This window comes from Mus musculus, chromosome 6 (assembly GCF_000001635.26).
Source record: "Mus musculus strain C57BL/6J chromosome 6, GRCm38.p6 C57BL/6J".
Taxonomy (NCBI): Eukaryota; Metazoa; Chordata; class Mammalia; order Rodentia; family Muridae; genus Mus; species Mus musculus.
Genome location: NC_000072.6, coordinates 42,697,005 through 42,719,282, shown reverse-complemented (window position 1 = coordinate 42,719,282; position 22,278 = coordinate 42,697,005). Strand labels below are relative to the sequence as shown.

General features: G+C 38.7%; 1 protein-coding gene across 5 annotated transcripts in view; it reads left to right on the top strand.

The window, feature by feature from the left end:
* The first annotated feature begins 9,151 nt into the window (after positions 1-9,151).
* Positions 9,152-22,278, top strand: part of Tcaf1 (TRPM8 channel-associated factor 1) — a 42,133-nt gene continuing 29,006 nt past the window's right edge. For 2 of the 5 annotated variants that reach the window (NM_001355768.1, NM_001355769.1), the window contains exon 1: positions 9,168-9,324. The gene's annotated coding sequence lies outside the window, so the exon portion shown is untranslated. Of the gene's footprint in view, positions 9,325-9,642; positions 9,755-22,278 lie in introns of all 5 variants that reach the window. The other 3 variants (XM_006506752.4, XM_006506754.4, NM_001355770.1) reach the window with 3 other exon arrangements.

The window sequence follows — 22,278 nt, the reverse complement described above, 5'->3', positions numbered from 1 at the left end:
AAATGGTGGGGTTCAGTATCAGGTGTGGTGAAGGACAAGAAAGATGACTAGGTTTCCATGAAAGTGAATGGAAATCTGCAACTGAAGAGAATCAATGGGTATGACATTAGCTATAACTCACTACATTGGGGATATAGAACCTGAAGAGACCACCTCCTTTAGCCAAACAGGAACCCTAGTGGAGTGATAGAGATAACAACCCACCCACAAAAGACCTCAAATGATCACACCAAGCAGGCTATTCAAAATGTTTCCTCTGTGATATCACACAGCCTTTCGATCCTCTTGAGATCCAGTTTGGGCAACAGAAACTGAGGAACAAAACACTCACCCAATAGAGACGAGAGCTGATATCAGCATATAGAGTTACAATATCCCCAAACTCAGATGCCTAGACACTAGTGTAAAAACACAGTCACTAATAGTCAGAACAATATGTCCTGTAGAGGTGCACAGGCTCATTTAGTCTTTGTCGGACTTTTATGTCAGAATTTGTCTTGGAGATACACAGGAGCAAAAGTTCAGAATGAAATTTACTTAGATTGGCACCAGAGGCAGAAGACAGTTCAGTTTCCAGATTCAGTAGATATTCTAGATCTGAATGTAACCGGGGTAGCAGGGGGGCTTCATTACATTATGAAGTTCAAACCCAGAGTACTACAATGATGGCTCCACAGAACCAATAGTCCCAAAACAGTTTTGAAGGTTTTCCCAGTATCATTCAACTCAGAGACTAATTCTCAGAGACTAGATAGGCTTTTCAGTACCTCTAAGAAATGTATTTTCTGCTCAGATTAGCCCATGTTTGCTTCTGTGGCTCATCACCAGGGATAGTAAAGGATAATGATGAGTGACAGAAACATGGAGCATAAACCAGTGAGATTTTCCTTTAAATTTTTTATGTTGAACTATCATAATAAAAGTTAAAAAGGAGAACTTTTGTTTTATTTATTTTTCATTTGTTCATCTGAACTGTATTTAAAAGTGTGGCCCAAGCTATAACCACAAGGAAAAGGCCTTCAAATGAAGATTGAAGAACAGCCCTTGAACCCAGGCCTCAAGCTGAGCATTTTGCTGATGCAGCTGCTGGTTTCCATCAGCCTTGCCCTAGAGATGATGACTCAGCCCAGATAAGGTGCACAAGGCCTCCCAGGCTGTCATCAGTGGCCTCTCTGGACAGCTTTTCAAGTCAGTCTTCTATCCCTAATCTAAGCACTCAGCATCCATTTAGATTTCATCTATGGTTGTCTGTATTCTTTGGGAAACCCTTAGTACCACCCTATCTTTCTAAATTTCCTCACCTTTTCCACTTTGCTTCCATAGAGAAGTTTCCTAGGTTTGTAAAATTATATAATTCCTTAAAACACTAAAACGCATGTCCAATTCCTTCCGAACCTTAAAGGCTGGTGTGGTTTCTCTCTCCCTTTCTCTCTCTCTCTCTCTCTCTCTCTCTCTCTCTCTCTCTCTCTCTCTCTCTCTCTCTTTAACCACAAACTCATAGATCTTGACAAGAGAGGATGGAAGAAGGATTTATAGAAGACCATCCAAGACGAGTGGGAACTGGAATAGCTGCTGGAGAAACTCAGTAAGACTTTGCTGAGTCTGTTTTAAATACACAATACCTTCTTGAGTCCTGTAGTAGAAAATTTTCTTTTCAGGCTCAAGACCTAGGTTTCTATCTCTGGTACCTATAAAAAGTAAAATCAAAATGAATGACAACAACAAAAAAACATTCAAATGAAAATCACTGTCATCCTTGGTTATCCATTGATAACTAGTTCCCAGACTAGATTACTAAACATGAGCAGGACAGCATAGCATAGATCACATGATCTATGTCTACCCATCCTCCATCATGAGCTTTGTGTCACCTCTAGAGTCCTTATAAGATGCAATGCCCATGCTAAGTAAGTTCAGGGAGCGATGGCAAGGAAGAAAGTCTGAAAATGTTTGTACAGATGTATTTTTTCCCAAATATTTTCAAGCCTCATGGGTTGAGATGTATGTTTGTAGAAGCTAATGGATACAGGAGGATGGCTCACAGCAAAGGGCCAGAAGACAGCTCCTGAGCCACCGTGGAGAATGGCTCAATTATCTTTCATAATGTTGAATGATTAGTCTAATAAGCAAACAGGAAAAAATGCTATGTGAGCTTTACCAAACAAATCTAAAAAGAAAGATCCAAAATGATCGAAGTAATTCCCAGGAATTTAACTGCAAGCCAAAGCAAAGCTCACAGCAATGTAATGGATATCAAAAATATGCAGCACTGAAATCAATAAAAATCACAGTAACATGGGGCAGGATAATATGACCAATTTTATAAGGGAAAATAAAGAAGAAAATAATGAAGGTCTTAGAACTTACATAATATCAGTACAGGTCTACAAGACAAGAATTATTTTTTAAAGCATAACTTTGTTTAGCGTGTGTCCTGGAAAGTCACCACAAACTACTGTGCAGACATTAAAAGTAACATTTAAAAAGAGCTGGTAATAGCCTGGACATAGAAAAATTTTGCTGTAATGTTTATAAAATTATGAAATTGAATATATAGTTTCTTTGTTTTATAGCCCCAAGTAAACCATTTAATCACTATAAACCTTTATTCATATAAAATGCAAACAATAATATCTCCCTTATCTGACTATGAGAAAAAGTGGCACCTGTGTGCGTGCTCAACTCTTTGCAATCTTTGTAAAAACTACTTGTTCCTATGATGCTCATCACGGAACATATACTATTCACATTTTAAAGGATTTACTTTTTAACTACTTAGATTGGGGACTTAGTCACAAACGTACATCTAGTACCCAGAACAGTGTCTAGCATACAATGTTCAGACATTGTATTTATAGGGATGTGTGTACTATAAGGAAGTTCTCAAAGGACTCTTGTGATGAACCATTTCTAATGCACACAACCTTACTCACATAATACAATGACATAAAATGATACAAAGGAGCACACTCAAAAGTGGGGAAGCTCCAATCAGCTCTGCAAAGTATACTTACTCTGCTTCTTGTTTGTAATATATGAGGCTACAGCCAGCATGGCTCTTTTTACAACTTCCTCTGAATCTCTATTTCAAAATTAAAAATCGTGAATGTTTTCATATTACATCATACTTGTTGTGTGTGCACATACATGTGCCACAGTGTCCATTCGAAGGTCAGAGGTCTTCTCCTTTCATGACATCCATCCCTGGAATTGAATCTAGTTGTCATATTGCAGGCAAGCACCATTACCCTCTGAGCCATTTTGCCAACTCTAAAAGTCTTGAAAACTTTAAATTAAGGCACAGCTTATAGCTGTTTTTTATTTTTAATTTTTTTAGAAAAAAATTAAAAATAAATATTTAACAATGTTAAGTAGCATTCTTTTACAATGAAGGAGATTTATTTTATTTTCATTTTAAATTCTTAGTGGAAAAAATGTAAGGAGTTCTGATTTTTATTTGTTCTTCGGTTTTTCTTTAACTCTTCAGCCAATCTTCTCAACAGGAAGAACACTGAGATAATCCTTGACCTTTAAAGGCATCCACTCTCCCCAGCTCCAGCTCCTGAAGTCAAACTCCTAATTTTCACTAAGGTCAGAGTAATTGTGCAGCATACCAAACCTCATGGATTGTTAGGAAAACAGCCTTGAAATTTTCTGATATTAAAATCCTCTCTAAAAAACATTGCTCATCTTCCTTCTGCCTTTCCCACAATCTGTTTGCCCAAAATTTAAACCTCGTTGTAAGAACATATTTGCTTATTCCTGGCTACTTAGCCAAAAGGAAAGTTTTCTCCTTACTCCACCCATCTGAAGCTGAAGACAATGGTCTCTGTCACTCCATCTTAATATCCTTGCAACATCGGGTTTCATGATTAATAGTTCATATTCAAAGAAAGCAGCTCTTCTTTTGACACTGTGTTTATTTATTTTAGTGGGCAGTGTTGTGGATTACCCTGGTGCTGGTTGTATTTTGATGCTAATTCTGCTTCCCCAAGAGGGGCTGCCTGAGACAAAGAGTGAATCACTTACTCAGGACTTCATGTGACCCTTCTAATGAATACAGAAACCAATCTCTGGGAGAGTAGGCAGGACTTCCTGGTCAGTCAGAGAGGGACATCAGAAGAGGAGAGAAGGACAGGCTTTGGGACAGGTGCATGGAGGTGAAAATGTAGATAGCAAAGGTCCCCAATTTAGGTGGTGGATCCATTTGTATCTGCTACTGGAGGATTTAACATAGAATGGCTTATAAATTAGAATGTTAGTCGTTGTGCCTAGAGATTGTGTTGCTTTTTTATTCTAAAGTAAGATTGTGTGGTGTTTTCCTTCACAACACTCAACTGAGTTCCAGAGAAAATAAATGTATGATGGCAGGGCACCCCAGCCAGCCACGGGAATTTGGAAATGTGGGGGTGGTGTGGCAGTGACCCGCCATGGGAACTTAGTGAGCTGGATGGAAAGATTTCCGAGCTCTGGGTCAGAGAGTCTCCACGAGATAAGAACAAGGCCTGCCGGTTCCTTGCCAGAGATAGCGTGGATTGCATTTTTTAATATTTCACGCTATAGGCAGTATCCTGCTTTTCCTTTTCTGTGTGTACTTTATCTAATATTCACTTGTTGATCATTTTTGACAGGCAGACAGACATAGAAGCTTCTAAACATGCATTAAAAAGTGTTTCCAAGAGGAAACTTTGCCAGATTCAGTACCTCAGACAGAACTTAATATTTTGAAAAAGAATAATTTAAGGAAGCCAATAGAATGCTAAGCACTTTTATTAAAACAAACAAACAAACAAACAAACAAAACAGCACTGCTCTGTGAATTCCCTTTACATTAAAAGTCCTGTAAACTTCCTGTAATCAGAAACACATCCACCCAGAGTAGCAATCCCTCCCACCCACCCCATCATGTCTCTGAAGATGCATCTCATCATATAACTCCTGTTCTCACAATGAAGAGGAAGTCTCACTTCTAATATAATAAGTAATGATCCTTCACTGTGGATATGTAGAATCTTCAAAAATGTCAAAGCTATCAAAGCCAAGAAATGACTGAAGACTGAAGATTCAAATGTCTCATGCCCTGCAGTCATAAATGCAATTTTGGGGACAACTGGCTAACCTCAAATTGGATCTGAAAATTTGATATTGGTAATATAACAGTGGTAGGCATTTTGTTGGTCTGTATTACTTATGAAAAGGAATTTCCTTAATACTCAGAGGGGACTGGAACACCATTTAAACAAATCGATCTCAAATGCTTAGGTGCAAGTATTCTCTGCTCTTTAAACTGAGCTACAATTTGGATGATTTTTAACAGCAATGGTGGCTTCTATCAGGAACCGTTTCACATAATCCTTTGTCCTCTCTAATAAAATACAGTTGACTTTCTCTGCATTCAAAAGCATCTATTACTAGACTGAATCTCATAATCAATGCTTCACGAAGCAACTGCAGGCCATTGACTCTGTGACTCCCTGGAACAGTCTGTCTTCTAGGTACATCACATTGTCATGTAATGGGGAGCAAGGGTCACTGTTCCTGCTCTTATGTGAAATTAGGGAGAAAGGCTGGCCTTTATTACCTTGTCTTTCTAGTTGAATTATTCACAAAGACAATAACATAGATGTCTTAGTCAGAGTTTCTATTCCTGCACAAACATCATGACCAAGAAGCAGTTGGGGAGGAAAGGGTTTATTTAGCTTACACTTCCATACTGCTGTTCATCACCAAGGAAGTTCAGGACTGGAACTCAAGCAGGTCAGGAAGCAGGAGCTGATGCAGAGGCCATGGAAGGATGTTCCTTACTGGCTTGCTTCCCCTGGCTTGCTCAGCCTGCTCTCTTATAGAACCAAGACTACCAGCCCAGAGATGGTCCCACCCACAAGGGGCCTTCCCCCCTTGATCACTAATTGAGAAGATGCCTTACAGTTGGATCTCATGGAGGCATTTCCTCAACTGAAGCTCCTTTCTCTGTGATAACATAACTCCAGCTGTGTCAAGTTGACACAAAACTAGCCAGTACAATAGACAAGTCTTTTTTATTATTATTATTAAAATCCAATTTGGAAGCTTAAATATCCCAAAACTCCTAGAAAAGTTGCTCTTAAAGTTGATTTTAAATAACAGTTTTAATTGAAATATATATTCAATTTTCAAATTAATAGAAATTCAGAAGAATTTGATAGCTATGATTTCAAAGGAGTATCCTAAAATGAGGATGGAGGAGTCTTTCAGATTTTCGTCGTTATACAATATAGAGTCACATATGTAGACATGTATATATGGGTCCTGTGTGTGTGCATGTGTGTGTGTGCACACGCTTGTCCTTTGGAGACCTTCCAAAGGTTTTGCAATTCTATGTCCCTTTCTCAACTCAAGTTGCCACATTGCTGGGGATTGCCCTTTACCCATAGAGGGGTGCATCATGCAGTGAACCAATAGATGTGGGATTACAAACCCAAATGCCTTCAAAGGTCAGACACTAATTTATATGGCCACCACAGTGAGAGCTGCAGGAGTCTGGTGTGTCTGTGGTTCAGAATTGAGTGAGAGGAGCTGTGGAGATAGGTGTTTGCAGTTTACCAACTGTTTTCCGTAGACCAGGGCCCCTTGCCGCTGAGCTGGATCTCACCTGTCAAAACAATTGCATTGCTCTCTTGACAAAGCCTCCTTCTCTCAAAGGAGACAACCAGCAGAATGCATGCTTGTAGGCCTCTCCTCACATACACAGAGGGTAAAGGACCATTTTTAGTTTGGGTTGTCCCTCTGTGGACAAAGGGACTCCAAAATACAGGCAGCAGAAAGGGTTTGTACAGATAGAAATAGAGGATGACAATGAAACGTAGGTGCTTGCATGTGTGTGTGTATGTGTGTGTGTGTCTGTGTGTGTCTGTGTGTGTCTGTGTGTGTCTGTGTGTGTCTGTGTGTGTGTGTGTGTGTGTGTTGGTGGAGGCCAAAGGGTAACTTGGGTATACATTTTCAGGAGCCATCTATCTTAGCTTTGTTGTTGTTGTTGTTGTTGTTGTTGTTTTGTTTTTAGACAGTGGCTCAAAGCTCACTAAGTAGATTAGGTTGATTGTCAATTAACCCACAGGAATTCAGTCCCTGCCTCCTTAGCACTGGGATTGCAGATTACAAGCCTATGTCACTACACCCAGCCTTTTACTTGGGCTCAAACCCAGCCCCTCATGCTTGTGTGGCAAACAGACTGACCTAGATCCTCTTCTCCCTAGCCTACAGATCACTGGAAAGCCACCCCCTCCCTCCCTCCATCCCTTCCTCCACCCCATTTTCAGCATCTTGGGGGTTGCACAGATACATTGTCAGTGCACAGAGCTCCTTCCCACTCAGTATGGAGAAAGCACAGGTTATATTGCCCTTCGCCGCTGAGGTCCTTGTTACAACTCATCCTCTCCCAGCTCCTGCTTCTGCTCTTCTTCTGAGTGTTACATGCTCTTTTCTAAGAAGTGCAGGCCTCTGGAGAAAAAGAGGGAAGAGGAGGGCCTGGGAATTCTTGAGGACTTTTCTCACACATTATCACAGTGTGTTCCAATTCTTAAAGTAGCAGAATTTGAAGTGGTAATAAGTGGTTCTTGGAGACCAAGGCAAGTGTTCTGTTGATATGATCTTCCCACTACACATTCTGCCTATGGAACTGCACTATCTCAGGGAGGAAACTTAACAATGCAGGGGAGAAAAGAGGACTGAATGGAATGAGAGACGTGGCCTCAAAAAAGAGGTCAAAAAAGAAAGGCCCGCTAGAATTGGGGTAGAACAGGATCAGGCTACCCGTCAGTCATGTTACAACTGAAGCACACTGTGACAATGTGTGAGAAAGGTCTCCTCAAATTCTCAGAGGCTGTCAGAAATATGCTGGGAGCCTGGTACTGGCTCCCCTCTTTTATCTTTTGCTCCAGGACCCAGCACTACTTGGCAAAGAACATGTAAGTAACATGTAAGTCGGAAGAAGGATGAGCATATGGGCTAGATGTCGATGGAGCTGTGCAAAGACCCCCAGAGAATGATTTGATTTTGAGTTAGGTACCAGTGAGCTGAGCTGAAGGTCAGTGATGAAGGGACCCACATTACAAAGAGGATGTCCTAGTTACAACAGAGTGAACTCAATCAATGTGACAGTACGATGCAATCACCCATGTCTGGAATTACCTGCCCTCTTTCAGGTTAAAGCAGACATTTGCACGATCTTTGTCACATGTAGTCGTAGAGTCCTATTTTAACCCTGATAGAGACAAGTATCACAGAACAGGGCAAAAACATCCTAACATACCTTCGGGGGAAGACACACGACCCCATAGAAACCATATATCATTCTAGAGCATGTTAGGATGCAATGTTACAGGACCAAGAAGTTGTGATCTGGATGGAATTAGGCTTGCTAGTTACCTGACCCTGAGCTGAGAAGTCATTTGGATAGAACCACTGGAATGGATACCAGGGTCCCCTAAGGAACTGAGGGCATCAGAAAGCTGAGAAGATGCCATAGCAGAAGTATAGGGTGGAGTGATGAGGCCACTGCCTCTGCAGACAGGGCAAGTCCCTGAGCAGGCAAAGTCAGATCATTTGAGGCCTACTCTGGAATCTGGAGAAGGGAGGAAAGCAAATCCTCCCATTGATTTTCCCAGCTTTACCCAGTGGAACCTGTGCCAGGCTTCTGATGTACAGAACTGTAAGATGTCGGAAGGGTGTGGCTTAATTCACCTCCTTGTCTGGCAATTTGTTGTAGCCGCCACTATTCACTCATACTTCCAGTTTATGAAACTAAGGAAGATGCAACAGCTTCAAACTCCAGATGTTTGGGATATAACAAAGTGTAGACACACTCTCTTCTACCAAAACTTGACTTTTTCATTAAATTTAATATAGGACCCATAGCTTTAATTCTTCTCTTAATATAATTGTGTATAATTTCTGATAAAAGCTCTCTTGTTTTATCAATGTCTTATTTGTTCACAGTGTTAAGCTGTATGTATGTATGTATGTATGTATGTATGTATGTATGTATGTATGTATGTGTTTTAGAAATTGGCCAGCTGCACATCCAAGCCTTGGAGCAGAAATTGACATAAAGGAGAGCCTCTAAGGTCTGGGGGCAGAGAGCGGAGCACCGCCCACATCCCCGTGTAGCCAATCAGTTCTCAGGACGGCCCATTGCTTGCTCCCCCTTCTCTGCCAGTGACTTTCCACGTCCCCCATCCACTGGTCCACCGCCTATTCCCTTGCAGGCCTGAAGCTTCTTCCCCTTGGGTAGCTTCCTCCTTTGCTGTTGTGCCTCCGAATCAGCACTTCAGGGAACAGCGACGCAGAGTGAGTCTGGCTCCGCGATAGGGTCTGCACCAGGAGAGGCCTGCGATGACAAAGGCCACTGCCAGAAGGGTGGGGTGCTTCGCGGGGAAGGGGGCAGGAGGTGGCGAGTGCCTGGGGCTGCGTGGGGGGCTGGTGTGGGCAACTCGGGCGTGCGGAGGTGGCTGATGCATTCCACATTGAGACCTTCCTCTCTGTCTCTTTCTGAGCTTTCCGCTGCTTTAGATATCTCCTTCAGTCTTCCTGCATTGTTATCCCTTCGCCAGCCAGGAACCCCCTCCCAGCCGTTTCCCATTTCCTTATTGAGTGGTTTGTGTTCAGCAGGGAGCCTTTGGGATTTGATGAAAGGAACCTCAGAGGTTGCGGAAGGAGACTCCACACAGAATTCTTTAAGGGCCACAGTCCCTGCTTAGCCTCCTTTACCCGCCCCCAGGTAAAAGTCCTCTCCATGTCCTTTAAGCACCCAGGGGCCTGGAGTATATTTGCTCTGAGAGGTGGGTGGGAGGATGTGGGCAGGGTGCTGCTGAAATGGGTGTGGGGCTTCTGGAGAACGCAGGTCTGGACCGCCTTCGGCCTGCAGCAGCAGGGGCTTAGATTATCCAGTTGGCAGATACACAACCCCCCACCCCCCGCAGGCCTTCTGGGTTGGCCCAACCTGAAATGAAGGACAAAAATGGAAGAGGGGGAAAAAGGATCTTGCCAATTAGACAATCGTGGAAACGTGGAGGAAGAATCTCTTAAAGAGATGAACCAATGTCTCTTGTCTATGGGCTGACCCGCTAACCATTTGTCCATTCTCCAAAGGATTTGCAAAGTGATTGCGTTTCAGCTAGCTCTTCACTCTGTTTTGCGTTGCTTTAAAGACTTAAGAATAAAATGAATGCTTATCATTCCAAAGTGGTCTAATCTACAAGATAGTGAAATAAACGCTTGGCCGTCTTGTAAGTAAAAAAATAAGGCTTGAATACCATAATGGAGGGTCTCATTTCTGCCCTTCCCTGCCTGAGACTTGGCATCCTTCGCGATTTTCCTTTCAACTACGCCGTTTTCATAGTTCTACTCTTATGTGTAAAACATACATGGGTTGCTTTATGATTTTGTCATGCTTTCATTCATGAATATTATCCTGTATATTCTTATAGCTCTAGGATTAATCCTTGCTTATACTTCCTTCATTTTTATTTCTAATTGGTTTAATACCCTATAGTTATTCTACCATTGAGCATTTAGGTTTCTCACTTGGGGAAATGTATTCATTTTTTTTAATGTGACAAGCTATCCCAACACATAACAGTATAAGATCAATAATAAACAACTACAAAGCCACTTCTAATATTTCTTTACCACCTGCCAGTTTCTGTGGATCTAGACTGGAGTCTCTGGAGGTTCTCACACACTGTAGTAAAGGGGTATTGGCTCAGCCTGACTCAAGGGTCATTGGAACTAACACAGGACTGTTGTAAACTTGGGATCTCCCTGATTTGGGCCAGGCATGTCTTTCTCTGCAGTGAGGGCCTCATTACAAAGGCTTGCTGTGACATAAGTTTTTGCTCCTTCTACCCCAACCCTAGAGTGAGGGTTTGCCAAAAGAGAGAGAAGAACCATATTACCCTTTTCTTCTCTAATCTCAAAAATGGCATCTATTTTTGTCACTTCCATTCTTTAGAAGTGATTGACCCTCCCACCCCCACCCTATATATACACTCAAGGGGTGGATTTCACATGAGAATGGACACCTGCAGACAAACATTAAAATGACTACCTACCATGGCAACCACATAATGTCCTTTAACACCCATGACTATGTGTGCAAGTGCTTTTTTACTGTGTGCTTCCAAGAGTAGAAAAAATAGGTCATAGGATTCATAATATATTCAGCTTTAATAGGTTATTTCCAAGATCTTCCTCAAGTGCCAAACTATTTGGCACTCCCTCCAGCAAAGGGTCAGAAATCTTGATGTTCCACAAACCTGTCATAACAAATTACATTTTTAGTCTGGAGAGTTATGTAGTAGTCCCATTCCAGTAGGATTTTACTTAGCATTTCCAGGCAGCCAGTAAGACGGGCTGCCTTTTGTATTTGCTGATCAAGTATTCAGCTTTCTGTCTTCCTTTCTGATACCTGATTTGTACTTATTCTCCTAGGAAGTTGTTTTTCTGTACCTAATTGACTCATTGGAGTCTTTTCTTTGTACAATCCATGTCTCAGTCAATATCTAAGTCATTGTATGTGCTACAAATGTCTGCTTCCAGACTGCTTCTGAGATTTTCTCTTTATCTCTCCATGTGTCTCAGTGAAATTTTTACGTTTAAGTTACTGGAACTTTCGTTTATCATTTGTTCATAATTGTATCTTCAAGAAAGAAGGGGAAAAAAAGAATTGTATATTCAAGGAGTGGGAGAGATGGTTCAATGGATAAAGGCCCTTGCTGTGTAAATGGAAGGATCAAAGCTGGACTACCAAGCTCCCATAGAAAAGGTGGGCAAGTGTGGTAGCCACAAATAATACCAATATAAAGAGGAAGGGATTTCACCCCTCGCCCCACCCTCAAAGCAAGCTTATTAGCTAAATTATCAGATTCTCAACTTTAAGTCCAGAGAGAGACCCTGCCTCAGTAAATAAAATGAAAATAATTTCATCAATTGTTTCAGTGGCTGTGGAAAGCATTGTGTAATTCATTGGGCTGAAATAGCTCAGCTTTTCATGGCAATACTCCCCTTGCTGAAAATTGGCAATTCCCAGCATTGAAAGGTAACACACAACCCGCTGTAACTGCCTGGCAACCACCTCTGGCCTCTGCAAGTGGGAGCACACATACAAGACACATCCACACACACACACATGGATATCACACACACCAAGGCACATACAGAGCACACAGTTGCATCCTTGGGATTCTAAAGTAACTTATTGTCTTGTGTTCCAATGGTTTCCAATGGTTTTGCATTTGGCATTCAGGCTTAGTCCATATGAAAACGGATTACTTTGTTGTTTATTCCATGAAGATCATCACTTGTCCCCACATCACTGGTCTGCATGAATCAAGTTTTCCATATGTGTATAAATTTATTTAAAGCTCCCTACTCTCATTAGTATACTTATCTTTATATATTAATTTCTGGTCAATCAAATTTGACATAATTAAATAGCCATTTTATTTACCAGTACCTGCTTTCAAATTTGCCACATGAACAATAATATAATCTAAAAATCATGACAACATGAACAATAATATCATCTAAAAATCATGACAACTTTGTTTCTTTCTTTATCTGCAGATCTTTAATCTTTAATTCTGTTTCCTTCCTTCCTGCTTTGGCAAGGCCCATCTGTACACTGCTTAGAAAGGTTTTATTATGTAGTCTTCAAAAATAGCTTCTATCGTGGTTATCAGGTAAATTCTTTATTTGGTGAGTAAGTTTGTCATAAGTGAATGTTTCATCAATTGTTTCTGTGGCTATTGGAAGCATTATGTAATCCATGGGGCTGAGAGAAGGCTCAAAAATTGAGAGTATATATACTCCCCCTTATCTAGAATTGGAGATAGCTCACTACAGGCTGTAACTCCAGCTCCAGGGGAGCCCACACCTTGCACCTCTGTGGAATTCTGCACTCACACACATGCACACAAACACACAAAATAAAACAACCCTTTTAAAAACAAAAGGTTTCATGTAACTCTTTATCTTCAAATATATTTTGGTGGCAAGCATAGAATTTAACTTCTAACAGTAAGCTAGCTGAAGTCTCTAGAATATCAGTGTATCTCTAGTGTGTATGTCATGGCATTTATTAATAGCACACCGAGACAAGCATTATTTACATTTATGTAAGCTAGTATTGGTCTATACTTATCGCTTTCTGTACTGTTCTGATCTGCCATTGGTATCATCTCAAAATAGCATGGGTAATGTTTTTTTCCTTGGCTCTGTTAAAGAAAATCTGCACAATGTTGCAATTATCTAATCCTTGAATGGTAAAACCTTCTGGAGCTGAAGTGCAGGGGGTTTTAGGCTTGTTGGTTCAATTACTTTATTATAGTGAATGCTTTTCTTAAACTCGCTGTATGCTTTTATTTGTAAGTTAACCAGAATAAAGCAACTTCATTATTTAAAAATACAATTATAGGGTTATTTAGGTTTTCTTATGGATTCAATTTTGATAAATTGTGCATATGTATTCAGTATTAGTAAAATAAAAATAAAACCCAGTATTACTAAAAACATTACCAAAATTCATTATTAGTTTAAATCTTTCTTTTTTGTAGAACATAATCTTAATATTTTCAACTGTTAATAGTCAACAAACAGATTTTTTTTGTTTGTTTGTTTGTTTGTTTTGTTTTTTCGAGACAGGGTTTCTCTTTATAGCCCTGGCTGTCCTGGAACTCATTTGTAGACCAGGCTGGCCTCAAACTCAGAAATCCTCCTGCCCTGCCTCCCAAGTGCTGGGATTAAAAGCTTGCACCACCACGCCCAGCCAAACAGAATATTTTTAAGATATATTTTCTTGTTATGCCTCCCTTTTCATTTCTGATTTTGTTAATTAGGATACTGTCTCTGTGCCCTCTGGTTGGTTAGTCTGGCTAAGGGTTTATCTATCTTGTTGATTTTCTCAAAGAACCAGCTCCTACTTTTATTGAGTCTTTGTATAGTTCCTTTTGTCTCTATTTCATTGATTTCAGCCCTGAGATATTTCCTGCCATCTACCCTTTTGGGTATATTTGCTTCTTTTTGTTCTAGAGCTTTCAGGTATGCTGTCAAGCTGCTAATGTAAGCTCTCTCCAGTTCTTTTTGGATGCACTTAGAGCTATGAGTTTTCCTCATACCACTGCATTCATTATGTCCCATAAATTTTGGTATGATGTGTCTTCATTTTCAATAAATTCTAAAACAACTCACAGTAGAGTCTAGTAGGATACCAATTCCTTTGAGTTATTAAAATTAGGATTGAAACCAAATTTTCTTTGAGCTAGGAAGGAATGTATAGTGTTTAATTTTGTGATGCCATATATATACCTTTAAAATGTTTTATGTTCGAATCCTATGCATCCTCATCAAAATTTTGTCTGTAAGAATTATTGCATGCAGTACCTTATGCTAAAATTTCCCCTTATAAGGTAAAATTGCCATTTCTTATTGTAGAACTACAAAAATTTGCCTTGTATAAGATATTTTATTAGTTAATTTTGGTGAATTGGATGCAGGAATCCTGAAGAGCTATCAATCTTACTTTAAAAATCAAAATTTAAGCAGGGTGTGGTATCACAGGTGGCAAAGGAAAGTCACTTTCTATGGTTTTGTCTACATAGACAAGTTAAGACTACGTACAAAACAAAACAAAAAGCAATCAAGAACAAACCAAGGATATTGTGCCTGATGCTTGCCTTATTTATTTGTCTTTCAAAGACAGATTTGTTTATTTCTAATAAAAAAATTAGGTATAAATTACCTATGATAGAAGTTTACCTGGGTCAGCTGTACAGCTTAACAAATTTTATCTTTCTACATTAAATTTGTTTTCAAAATTTCATACATGTATACTACGTACTTTGTTCATAACTAAAGCATTCCCCTCCCTCCAACCCCTTCTGCATGTTCTCCTTCCAACTTCATGTGTATGTTTATAGGTACACACACACATATATGTGTGCATATATGCATAAAAATATGTAAGCATATGTTAATGGACTTTTTCTTTTGTTTGTTTTTTTCTGCCCATCTCAAAGGAAAGTTATGAATCTATCTTTTTAATAGACATAAATCCTCATTACTCTTAAACATACTTCTAATTCATCCAAGTAGATAGTGACAAACAGTTTTTGCAGAATGACTATAGCAGTCTAGTGTCATAAGAAATGTGTGTCAGTCCCACCAATTGCAGATCTTTCTCACCAGTAGATATTGTACCACTGTCATGGTTAGCCTTCAAGGACTGACTGAAGTGTCTGTTGAAGATTTAACATGCATTAAATGATGACTCATTACATTAAACAGTATTTTTTTTTCATGGCCTTTTAGATTTCCTATTTTACAAAGTCTTCAGATGTTTTGTTCTTTTGAGGGTAAGACATGGTTTTGTTGTATTCTGGACATACATATGGATTTTTCATTGTATTAATCTTCTTCCTTTTGCTTGCCTTTCACTTTGATAAACTTCTAATAAAAATAACTGTTTCACTTTACTTAATTTTAATTATATTTTTAAAAAATAACATACTTTTTAGACAAAGTCTCACTTTGTAGCCCAGGTTGGCCCCAGATTCACAGCAAGGTTGCTTCTTCAGTCTTCCAGGTACTGGCCTTACTGGTATGAGCCATAGCACCCAGTTAATAACCTTTAACTTCTATAATTAGAGCTAAGCCCTTGGAATTAGGGCTGGAGTTCTGTTTAAGAAAACTCTAGTTCCATAAATCTGTCCTATGCTTAGTTGCTTCCTTACCGTATCACACTGTATGTTCATCCATCTATGAGGGGGAACTTTAGTCTCTTTTTCTTCCTGCAAGAAAACTAACCACAGGTATTCAACATTGATGGCATTATCTAAACTTACATTGCCACCCAAAGTCTCTACATTCTTGTCAGTTTGAGTATCTGCAAGTGAGCTTTGGAGGGAAACAAACAGATCCCTAACAATGGGATTGGAGTCTACTTAACTGAGCCCTGTTTTCTCTTTGTGCTTGTGTTTATTTTTTTTGCTTCCACTGGAATCAAGTATTTTATAGTGTTCTTCCTCTATATTACTTGTATAGATGTGAATTGTGTGTTTTGTGGGTACATCACACATGAGGTAGGGGAGCACATTTATTGTATCACTCTCCATCTTATCCCCTGAGGAGACAGTGACTCACTGAATGCAGGGCTTGCTATTTCTGCTACACTGCCTGCACTGGTGTGACAGATATGTGCTCTGCCAATCCCCCCGCCCCAGATATTTAAGTGAGTACTAGGGATTGAGTTCAGTTCCTCGCCATTGGAGAGCAAGTACTCTCAGTGACTCAGCCATCGCCCAGTCCCTACATTATTTTTGAATAACATAATTTTACCAGTTTTAATGGTAATTATACATATTGCAGCTTGCCACAGTCTTTGTCATTGCAAATTATTACTTTTACCTATTTTAAAACAAAAATCATAATCCAGTTCATTTCCGTGAATCTAGTCTTTCAGATGTGTTAGTCGTATATTTGATTTTGCTTTATACCTTACCACAAGATGTGATATTTGTTTATTTTTTTAAAAGCCAATACTTGTGTACCTCTTACATAGTTTGCTCCTTACAGTATGCTGTTTCTTCCCACAATGTGCTTTGTCTTTCTAGGATAGTTCTGCTTAATCCTGAAGAGCTCCTTTGAGTAGCTCTTGTACTGTATTCTGCTGTTCCCAGTTTTGCCCAGACTATAGTCATCCAGAAATGTCTTTATTTTGCCTTTATGCATAGAATTGTAGGCTTCAGATTTTATTGTTTCTTTTGTTCAACTCTATTATGCTATTCTGTTCTTGCTTTCATCATTTCTTTTGAAAGCCAGCTGTGTTTTTGTTTCTTGGAGAGGAAAGTGTCTTTACCTCTGGCTTGTCTTCAGATCTATTCTGTAAATTTGGTTTTCAGCAGCTGACTGTGAAGAGTGTGGATTTATTCCTCTCTATTTATTCTGCTCAGGGAATACAGAGCTCTTTGTGTTTTAATGTTTTTCATCTGTCTTGGGTACTTCTCAGACATTAATTATGAACATATTGCTTCTCCTTCTTTCCTTTCCCATAGAACACCAATTGTATGCATTTGTAGCTTCTTGCCATGTCTCACTTTCAGCTCTTGTTTTAGATTTGTTTTTAATGGATTGCCTGTATGTTTGCACATGTGGGTGTGGTGCATGCAGAAACCAGAGAAAGAGGTCAAATCCCCTGAAGCCATGTGGCAGTGAACAGCCTTGCTGGGACTGAACTCCTGCCCTCTGTAATAGTAGTACCAGCTCTTAATTGTTGAGTCATCCCCCACCTACTAGAAGGTAGGTTTTTTATCTTTTGTTTGTTTGTTTGGTTGGTTGGTTGGTTGTTTGGTTGGTTGGTTGGTTGGTTGGTTTTGGTTTTAGTTTTTTGTTTTGTTTTATTTTGTTTTGTTTTTGTTTTTTTATCTAGGCAGCATTTTCTACTTAGCTTCTTTCAACTTTTTACTGAGTTTAAGATGTTGTTGATGAAAAATTCTAGATTCTAGCTGATGTTTTTGCCATCCAAGAACATTGGAGATAGAGGTACAAAAATATTTGAGAACAGCAATTCTCAACTTGTGGATCTCAACCCCTTTGGGCTTCAAATGACCCTTTCATTTCACATAAGACCATCAGAAAACACAGTTGATAACAGTAGCAAAATTACAGTTATAAAGTAGCAACAAAAATAATTTTATGGTTGGAAGGGGTCACTAGAACATAAGGAACTATAATCAAGGGTCACAGCATTAGGAAGGTTGAAAAGCATTGCTCTAGAAGGAAACTATTAAACTTATTTTTTGTTATTACTGGCTCACTTCAGGTGTAACTTTGCAGTGAAAACATAATCTTTGTGGGTAAAGTGTTATCCTTACAGATAAATTATGACTTTTCTTCTGTGTGGAGTGAAAGCACAACATGTGTACAAAAGCCATTTTGTTGTAGCTTGATGTCCACTACCATCTTTTAGCTACAGAAATGAATGACTTTGGGCAAGATTTATTGGAGTCTTTGCCCGCAAGTATCATAGGAAATCTGCTTGTAAGAGTTTTTATTTATTCTCTGAAGTTCTATTTCTGAGACCTCTCTTTGAACTCCATTTTGTTTGTTAATCTTGAACTAAAGAGACTGACAGAAGCCTGGGTTATTTAGCACTACGGGTGGAAAAAAATGTTCAAATGGGGAGAGTTAGAGGAAAGGTGGAGTCCTGTGTTTTCTGTCCCTGGAGGATTTGTCTCTGGAATCCTTTCATCAAGGGCCTTGAGTTGTTTATTCTTTGGAATAGGCTTTCTATGTTTCCTGTTTTTGTTGTTGTTTGTTTGTTTGCTTGTTTGTTTGTCTGTTTTTGCTGTCTTCAGTGGGTCTTACCCCAAAGATAGCATTAAGACTGGAACAGCTGATCTCTCAGCATTATGTATTACATCTTGGTTTGTTTATCTCTCATATCATCATCTTGTCTTCCTTTCTTAAGATTCATTCTTTAGAATTTTCTTTAATCAGATCTCATAAATTCTCAATATTTGTTGGCCTGAAAAATTTTTTTAAAAGATAGTTTGCTGGCTGTATATTCCAGAAATGCCCCCCATATACTCATAAGGAGTGCCATTATTGGAGGTGTGGTCTAGTTGGACAAAATGTGTCACTGAGAATGGGCTTCGAAGTTTCAGAAGCTCAAGCCAGGCCCAGTGTCACTCTCTCTTCCTGCTGCCTGCCAAATGTAAAACTCTCAGTTACCTCTCCAGAACCATGTCTGTCTTTTTCCCACCATGACGATAATGGACTAAACCTCTGAACTGTAAGCCAGCCCCAGTAAAATATTTTCCTTTATAAGAGTTGGGGTGGTCATTGTGTCTCTTCACAGCAATAGAAACCGTACTTACTACACCTGTTTTTTTTTTAATTTTGTTTATGTTGAAATATCATTGTATTGTCTTCTTGTTTCTGAGAAAGTTGTGTGATGTCTAGCTATCAGCTATGTCTCAATGATCCCAACTCTTTTTACCCACTGGAATTTCTCTTACTCACCCATCACATCAGCACACTGATTGGTGCTTTATGCCTTTGGGTTCACTATGGTATACATTTGTAAAAACAAAACAAAACAAAAAAAACAAAAACAAACAAACAAACAAAACCATCTACCCTCTTTGAATGTGTTAGGCTTCCTAGATCTGAGAACTGGGTTTTTTTTTCATGAACTCTAGAAAAGTAATGTTAATCACTTCTGCCAAAAGTAACTTTGGTTTTTTTGTTTGTTTGGTTGGTTGGTTGGTTTTGTTTTTGGTTTTTGGTTTTTTTAATTAGGTATTTTCTTCATTTACATTTCTAATGCTAAACCCAAAAGTCCCCAATACCCTCCCCCCCACTCCCCCCCAGAAAAGTAACTTTGGTATAATTTTCTCTAATATTTATTTAGAGGTCAGACCAAGTACATATTAAATTTTTTCCTGTGCCTTCCATATCTTTTATTCCTTTTTGTGTTTTCCATATTCCTTTGCTTTACTCTACTCTAAATCCAGTTTAATAATTTTTACTTAATTTTCCTCTGTACTGGATTCAATGCAATAATTTACATTTAATTTTGTTTATTCTTCCATTTAATGTATTCAACATTTTTATTTAGAATTTTATTTTAACTATGCCGTTCCTTCATTTCTGATTCTGTTTGATATCTTATAAGTATAGCTTTTTAATGCTCATATTTGTTTTGATGTCTCCATTCTTTTCTGTCTGTTAAATGTGGTTATTTTATGTTCTCTATGTAACAATTCTCCAAGTTCTAACTGTTTCTGATACCCTGCTTTTTATGATTCCTTTTATGGTCCTTTGCTTCCTAGAATGTCTATTGACGTTATACAACTCTTATTGTGAATGCCCCTTTTGTGTGGAATTTTATTCTCTGTAGTAATTCTTTATATACATTGAAGTTCACTTTCTCCAGAAATTGTTGACTTTCTCCAGAATTATTAGTTTCTACATAATTCAAATATTACCAGCTTTTTGAATAATAATTCAAAGTTATTTTATTTTCTTAGACTTTTAGTAAAAGTGGCCAATATTCAGATTCCAAGTCTAAATGAGTAACTGATGCAAGTTTAATATGAGTCTCAAAGGTTTTTCCCTCTCCTCCGGGAAAACTAAGATGGGCAAATTGCAGTAGTTTCTTCTAGGAATAGTCTTCTAGTGAGTGAGCCTTCAATTACACCATTTACAAATGGGAGCTTGCTCATACCATCCTAGCCTGGCTATACTAAAATCTTCTCTTCATTCGTTATCCAAGGTTGTTCAAAAACATGTGAAAGCTCTTCTTCCACTTGTTTCTCACAGTGTCCCCTAGTTTTACTTTATTTTGGCTTTGTATATTCCTTACTTTCATATCATAATGACACATTTATATGTTGTATTTATAATCTTTTATTATTGGTTTAACATGGGGTATCTAATCAAATATAATTCCAGAACTAAAATAAAAATAGATCCCTTAACCTACTGTTAGCAAAATACTTGCAAGAAAATGTATACATCTGTGAAATGTAGATGTCTATGTAGCTTTATGAATTTTTGCAAACTTAACACATCCTTGGTTCAGTAATTAAATGTTTAAAAATAACAAGTGAAACAATATAAAAAAATTAAGAGTGAGCCACAGCACATTTTGGGCCATTCACTATCTTATCTAAAAGTGAACATTATTCTAAACTTTATTCTTAAAGTTGACTTTCCTTTTTTAAATCTATTAGACTTTTAAAAAATGTGTTAGAATTGTCTCTGTGACAAATACTAGCTAGAGAGCAACAATTAAAAAAGAGGAATGGCTTGTTTAAGCTGGCGAATTTCGAGGTTTCAGTCCATGGTAGACTCACTCCTTTGCTATAGGCTGAGCCAAGAATGAGAGACCATAGTGATAAAGCATACTGGGGCAAACTTGCTAATGACATATTAACCAGGAAGCAAAGAAGAGTAAAAAGAAAAGCTCTGGCACAAGGTATGTCTGACCACATAGGTCCTCATTCAGTGACCCACTTCTTCTAACTAAGCCATGTTTCTTAATAGCCCATTCAATTTAGAGTCTGAAGTGAGCACCTTTATGATTTAAGCACAGTCATCCATGAACTGGGAACCAAGCCTTCAACTAATGACCCTTTTGGGGTGGGCTCTTCATATGTAAACTACTGTACTGTAAATATATTCCTGTATCTATTGCTGGGAAAAGACATTATGACCAAGACAACTTAGAAAACAAGCTGTTTCCAGTGTCACACTTCTTCCAGCAAGACCATATTTACACCAACACAGCCACTCCTTCTAATCCTTCTCAAACAGTTCCACTTCCTGGTTACCAAGCACTCAAATATATGAGCCTATAGAGTCATTCTCATTCAAACCACCACATTTCTACAGCATGTAATCTGTTACTGCACTTGGTGACATTCATCCATATTGGACTCATTGTTGCAGCACAATATTTATTACAAATATACAATAATTTATATGAACACTATTGTTGATAGTATTCAGGTAACAGCTGGATGCCACAGTGCATGAAAAGGCAGGGAAAGAAGAACTGAGTATCTTTCAGTTTTACAGTATTATAGATTCTGCTTAGTGTATGGGTTTTATATAAATGTATGTATGCAGTTCTTTTGGGTAGAGACCTAAGCGTGATTAGCAAGTAATAGCATTTTTCCATGTCAAAGTAGGAGCATAAAATTTTCAATGAAAAAAAATTGAGAGAATTCATCAGTGTAAGAGTTGAGCTAATACCTTTAAAGAATATTTTGTAGTTTGGATTGTTTATTTACTCACACATGGCAGAGCACATAGACTTAATGTCTCAAGAGTTATGTCAGCGCTTTCAGAATTTTGTGACATTGTCCCTAACTCAGAGCTACGGAGGGCAAAAAAACCTTAAGCAAAACAAGGAAACTCAGGAAATAAGAAAGGGTATATAAAACTTAAAATTGATTTAGTAGCATAGACTCTGTGACAGAGGAAGAGAAAAGAACCTTCTTGTGTGTTAAAGAAGGCACAGAGATGCCAGAAAGACTGTTCAGTGGTTTAAAGTGCTTGCTTACTCTGATCCTCTGATTAGTTCTCAGCATCCACAATGAACAGCTGACAACCACCTCTAACTCCTGCTCTGGGGATCCCTCTTCTGACTTGCACGAGCACTCAAATATGTACAGGCATGCACTTGCAAACCCACTCAATATTAAAATAAAATGAAAAAAGTTTTAGAAGGCGTTTGGG